The 6,147-nt window shown below is 41.0% G+C and overlaps 1 pseudogene; it reads left to right on the top strand.

The window, feature by feature from the left end:
• Positions 1 to 286: 286 nt before the first annotated feature.
• On the top strand, positions 287 to 4,840 carry LOC132649778 (ribosomal protein eL22-like 1; annotated as a pseudogene).
• The last annotated feature ends 1,307 nt before the right edge of the window (positions 4,841 to 6,147 follow it).

The raw sequence follows: 6,147 nt of genomic DNA, 5'->3' as shown, positions 1-6,147 counted from the left end.
TTTAAAAAAAAAAATACAGGCAGCCTTACATGCCTATTAAACACCCCCCCCCCTCAAAAAAAAAAAAAGAAGCCCATTTAGAACCGAAGTACTGGATGTTTTATGTCAATGAGATTTCAGGAAACAGAGACCTTAAATTAAGCTCAAGGGAGTTTCCAGCCATGAAGTTTGAAAAATGCAGTTTTATCTTAAGCCTTCCGTAAATCATGCTGGAGCACTGCTGATTTGGCAATGTGCAACAGGCTCCTAAAATTTGACTAGGGGAGAAAAGGATAAGTTGGAAGCAATGGGAATGGGAGTCCGGAAGCAAACTGAGGCCCAAGAATATTTCCAAAGGAAGGAACAGCCACTAGATAAAACAGCTGCTGAAACACAGACTGGAGAGACCAATAAAAAGGCGCCAGGTTATACTCTTGGCATCATGAAATACCAACATTTAATTTATTAATTCAATTGATAAGTTCAAATTTTTTACCTTTAATAAAAAATAACATCAAAAGCTTATGACGGCTGTGATGATACAAAGCTACTGCTACAGAATGCCAATGCCCAAGTTTCCATCCATGAGCCACTTACTGGTCTGTTCCATTAAATGTGTTGTCCTGTTGTGTCTTGTGGAAGTTCCATGATATCCAAAGAGCCGCTTAGAACTGTTTTCTTGGCCAGGTGCTGTGGAAAAATCCACATTTCTTTAACGTTCACATCATTTGCTGACTATTTCTAATAATGGCCAATAGCTTATGAATTGCAAATGGTATTTAAAGTAGGCTAGTCTTTAAGCAATCAGAAATGCTGGGAAATTGCTCAGAATGAAGAACTATATTTTCCAGGAGAGGCCTCCTCTTTCCAAGTTAGTACTGAAGAGGCCACCACAGAGCACACATAAAGGAAAGGAGGAAGGGATGGACGCCTCTCACCAACATATACTCATTCTACATGGTTTCAAGACCACAGGAAACACCAGAAAGAGGAAAGACAAAGGGCAGCAAGAAAGAATACAAAAGGATAACCTCATCTTCTTTCTATTAGAAACTGAGATATTCAAAAGAGGTTTTGCTAGAGCAAAATTAAAACTGCTTCATCTGAAAAGGAGTGTGGCAAAGCCCTTCATTTAGGAGCTGTTTATTAAACTACGAATCCAACTTCTCATACATTTAGTTTTTGTATCTACATTTTAAAAGAGGTGTTGCAGCTGCCCCCCCTCATTTCATGTATTGTCAGCTTTATAGGATGAGCTGTAACTCCTCTTTAAATAAGAATTAGTTCAGTATACTCCAAACATGAACTTCTCACCAAATCCAAGGAGAATGCAGAAAAATCAATGTCATGTTGCACCTTGCTCTGATCTGTTCCTTCTGGAGAGTTCTCCTTTCAATTCCATTCATTTACCCCTCTGCAGCCTACAGTCTCCGCAGGGTTCTGCATTCACCCGGCTTCAGACCTATGACACTAAAAATCTGCATTGATCCTGTTGACTGGATCGATTTTATGAACAACTCAGAACATCTCAGTGGCTTCACACGGTCACTTCTTCAGAAGGTAACAGCACTCTGATCTCATGTTAATTTCATTTTAACCCTGCTGCCCCAGACAGATCCCATTTGTGTTTCACTCCCACCCATTGGATGACATTATCAAACACCTGATTCACTTTTAATTTGTCCTTAATAATCTAATTTAAGCATCTTCATTTTTAAACCCGTTGCAAAGATGCTTCCAACAAGAAAAAGGCATCTGCCAGAGTTTTTCTTATCTGTGGGGATGTTGCATAGCCATGTCCTCCCAGTTTGAATGTTCCATTCTGGAGCAAGGCTTGTTAAGATTGAGAAAGTAAACTGAATCTGCAAGTCCCTGAAATGTAGAAGATTCTCCAGATCCCTCCTCACAAAGCCACGTAGGCAGAAAGGACTGCTGCAGAGAGGAAATGAGGACCTGTCCAGCTTTCTGCAAGTCTTTCAGCTTTCATGATTTGTCAGCCAAGCTGGGATTGGGGAAGGGGAGAGGGGGAGCGTGCTTTCTGCTGACGCAGCAACTTCTAAGCCACTCATGCCCTTCTAACCTCTCACCTCCCTCATTAGTAACCCCAGTAAACTCACGGGTTCACCAGTTTGGAATTTTATAGAACCTTTCTTATCTGCCATTGTTGCTTTTTATCCAGAGCTACTCTTTACCCAGAGTTCATGCTAATAATCCAGAAATTTCAAAAACGTGTTAATGACAGCATGAAACACTTAGATGGCAATATTTGAGGAGCATGAGAGATCTTCTCCAAATCAGGTCATTGAGATTACAGCTTCTTCTAATTGTATGCAAAATTACCATACCTTTATTCTAACTTCCCCATGAGAAATTTGGCCCTGCTCAGAATTATGGACGTTCCGGCGTTGGTTTCAGTACGGAGGTTAGAATCTCCACTTCTAAACCAATTGTCACCCTATCCCTTGTAGTATATCCGTAGCAGCTTCATGCTCTGGCTATTACATCTCCAGCTCCTTTAGCCAGAAACATAGGGATATTATATATTGTTAGTTATCATATGCTTAGAAGATATAAGGATATAAAAATATTAAACTATCCAAAGAGTCTGCGAGCCCATAGACACGGCGGAAAAAAAATAAAAAGTGTCTGCAACACCCAAAATATCTCTAGAACAACTAAAGAAAAAAAAAGCAAGTCTTTTTTTTAATTCACTTTACATCCTGATTATAGCCCCCTCCCTCCTCTCCTTCCAGTCCTCTCTTACCCGTGTTCCCCCGTGTCCCCCTATTCTGCAGAAAAGGGGAGCCCCAACAACAGCCCAGCCGACCCAGGACATCAAGTCACAGGACTGAGCGCAGCCATGGCTACAGCTGTGTAGGGGTCTAGGTCCAGTCCATGCACGGTTCTTGGTTGCTGATTCAGCCTCAGAAAGCCTGGGAAGATGCTTTTAAAAAAGTGAATTCATGGAATTGGAAAGAAAGATGGCGAAACAGAGCTGCGCACAACAAATTCACACACTTCGCGCTGTTGCGTCTCAGCCGGCAGGTTGCAAGCACAAAGGTCATAACCAGTGAGCTACAGGGCAGCCAGCACCAGCCACAGGAAGTTGTGCAGCAGCCTGGATCTCCCACAGAAAACAGGTCAATATTGAGCAGAGTCGGTTGGCCCTAGGCCTGGCAGCCAGCTCCCAGCATGGCGCCCTCTTAGTTGCAGCCCCTGCTGCTTGCCCTGCTGGGAGATAGAAAGTGTGGCTGCAGCAGAGCTGCCTGTGAGCACAGCAGTGCTAGCCCAGCTGCCTGCCTGCGTCAAGGAAGGCCAGCAAGGTGATGTACAGTGGTCTGGAGCTTCCTCGGAAACATGTCATTGCTGAATAGGGGCTGCTCTACCACTGGTGAACGGTTCCTTTTCTGGATTGACCTGTGCTGCCGCCTGAGGCCTTGCTGATGTCCTAGGCCAGCACTGCCAACTAACAGCTATGATGGTGTCTGTCTGTGGCCTGTCCTGCTACCAGAGACCATACTGAGGTCCGTGGAGCTTGCTATGGCCAGAAACCGTGTGGAAGCCCGTGGCCCTGCTGACTGTAAAGGGAAAGGAAGCTGCTTTGCCATGGTGTTGCTGCCAGACTGCAGACTCGTAGTTGAGGAAAAGGGACATAGAAGGCCTATATGACAACAACCACCCTTACCCCACTTCCCTCAAGAAAAAAGTAACAGCCTAGACAGAAAGCCATGGAAGAGAACTCTCTGTGAGAAGGTTGCTGAAGTGTAGCTTTCCACAATTAATGGCTTCCAGCAGGGTGCAGGTGCGGAAGGACTCAGTTTTCCTGGCCACAGGGAGTTTGACCATGCTCTAGTGCTATATGGATAATACAAATTGGATCACCTTCTTCTCCCTTCTCCTCCTCCTCCGCTTCCTCCTCCCCCACCTCCTCCTCCTATTCCTTCTCGTCATCCATCTTCTTTTTTGGAGGGGTAGGTAGGTCACAAGAATGGAGGATGGACTGGAGAGAACTAAGAAGTAAGTGTGATTAAGGTTCACGATGTTAAATTCCCAAATAATCAATAAAAAAATATTATGAAAAGAAAAATATTTTTTGCAAAGGAATCACACTGGATATATCATCTGCTCCAGGGAAGGCCTCATGTTAAAGAGCAGCTGACCCAACACATAACAGACTGAACAGGTTTTCTTTGTGTACTTTTATTTGGTTACCATTTGGTGGAGTTTTTATTTGTTTGCTTGTTTTCTTTTGGGGTGTTGTTTTATTTTTGTCTTCTTGGTTTGGAAAGGTTCTATTGCTTTATTGGGCTTTTGTTTGTTTGTTTGGAGGAAGAACCTGAAGATGAGCTAGTAGGAAAGGAAGGGATCTGGAAGGCCTTGGGGGAGGGGGAAGAATTTGATGAAAACATATGTAAATTTAAAAATTGTTCTCAATAGCTCTTCCTATGGATGATGCTCAATATAGCACTCCAGAAAGACAAGAAAGCTGAAGAAGTCAGCCTGGAGATTTCATTTGAACCTCATTCACCCAGTACAAGATGGAATTTTTGATTCTGGAAATTTCGAACAGTTTCTAAGGAAGAAGGTTAAAGTCAGGGGAAAAAAAAAAAAAACAGAAATCTTAGAAATGCTGTTCACATTGAATCACAGTTCAATTCAACACAGAATCACAGTTTTTTCTGAGAAACAGTTCTCCAAAAGGTATTTGAACTATCTTACCAAGAAATCCCTTAAAAAGAATAATCTCCATGATTGGATTTGTGTCGTTGCTTCTGAAAAGAAGACTTAGGAACTTCCTTATTTCCAGATTAGTTGAGATTAAGATGGGTCAATTTGTGGACTAGTTGGCCATTGCTTTTAATAAAAGTATGCTGAAGAAACCTGAAGTTGGACTTATACACACACACACACACACACACACACACACAGAAAAAAAAAAACACTCTGCACAGGAAACATAAAACTTAATTTCTAGGAAATCACAACCTATTAGTTTTTCCTATAAAAAATACTGAATACTGAAATATATAATGGAAAGTGATGGGCATTTTAAAAGAAGAGGGTCATATAATTTTAAACATGCCTCTGGAGCAATTTCAGAAACCACTTCCTCTGCCAAGCTGGTACAGCCTTTATGCTGCTATTCAGAGAAATGGTCGCTTAGTAGAAGCCATTATCAGTAGGATTCATGTCTTTTACTACAGTGCATATGATGCTGAATATCTGCATGTAGACAGTGATTATTATACTGAATATCAATCTATAGGATATAAGAAACCACAATGTTCTTCAACGATAATGAAATATTTATATAAATTCATTCATGCACAATTTCAGGTCAGTATATCCAAATATTCAGAGTAAGAATTACAGCCAGGTAATTTGCAACTTTTCATTGTGCTTAGTGATAATTTTATACCTAGAAGTCCTTTTCAACCTAAGGGTTTTTTTTTTTTAGTGTAAAAATATTCTGAAAAGGGGTGATAGCTCACAATTCACATAAATCTGAATTGATGCCTGTCTTATATATGTATAGAATTTTTCATATATACTCCTGGAAGAGCTGAGTCTAGAGAATGGGAGAATCCATTGCCCTGGAGAATCCATCAACAAACTGTCAACTTTTCAAGTAAGGCCTCTCAGGATATGAGCATCTAGGGATTTTACCAAGGCTGTTTTCACTTCATAAAATGCCAGTCTGAATTGTTTGGTGCTGTTTGTCGTTGCCATTTTATTTTCAACTCAAAACCATCTTAACCTGCCATTATTCCGACAAATGCTGTATTACAGCACCCCACCTGAGTGAAAAAGCACCATGACTTCAGCCAACGGTACCTGCCATCTTCCCTGGAGAATTATTCCTCTGCAATTTTGTCACACAAAATAAAGGGTTTTTGACAAATTCTGGGAGAATGTGAGAATATGTTAAATAAATCTGACCTTTTACAAAAAAAAAGGAATTGGTGAAGTTATATAATGAGCATGAAACAGATTGAAATTATTAGCCCTTTCCCTCTTAGGCTGTGCTTGCAATTCAGGGATAAGTAGGTGAAATTGCTTTCTAGACCAACAAGCTTATCAGTCTGAAAGGACATATGTTTGTTCAATCCTTCATTCACTCATTCAGTAAACATTTTGTTTTCTTCTTAAGATTTATTTTAATTTTTG

This window comes from Meriones unguiculatus, chromosome 21 (genome assembly GCF_030254825.1).
Source record: "Meriones unguiculatus strain TT.TT164.6M chromosome 21, Bangor_MerUng_6.1, whole genome shotgun sequence".
In the NCBI taxonomy this organism is placed as follows: Eukaryota; Metazoa; Chordata; class Mammalia; order Rodentia; family Muridae; genus Meriones; species Meriones unguiculatus.
The sequence above is the reverse complement of the archived record's forward strand: the minus strand, read 5'-3'. Positions and strand labels throughout refer to the sequence as shown.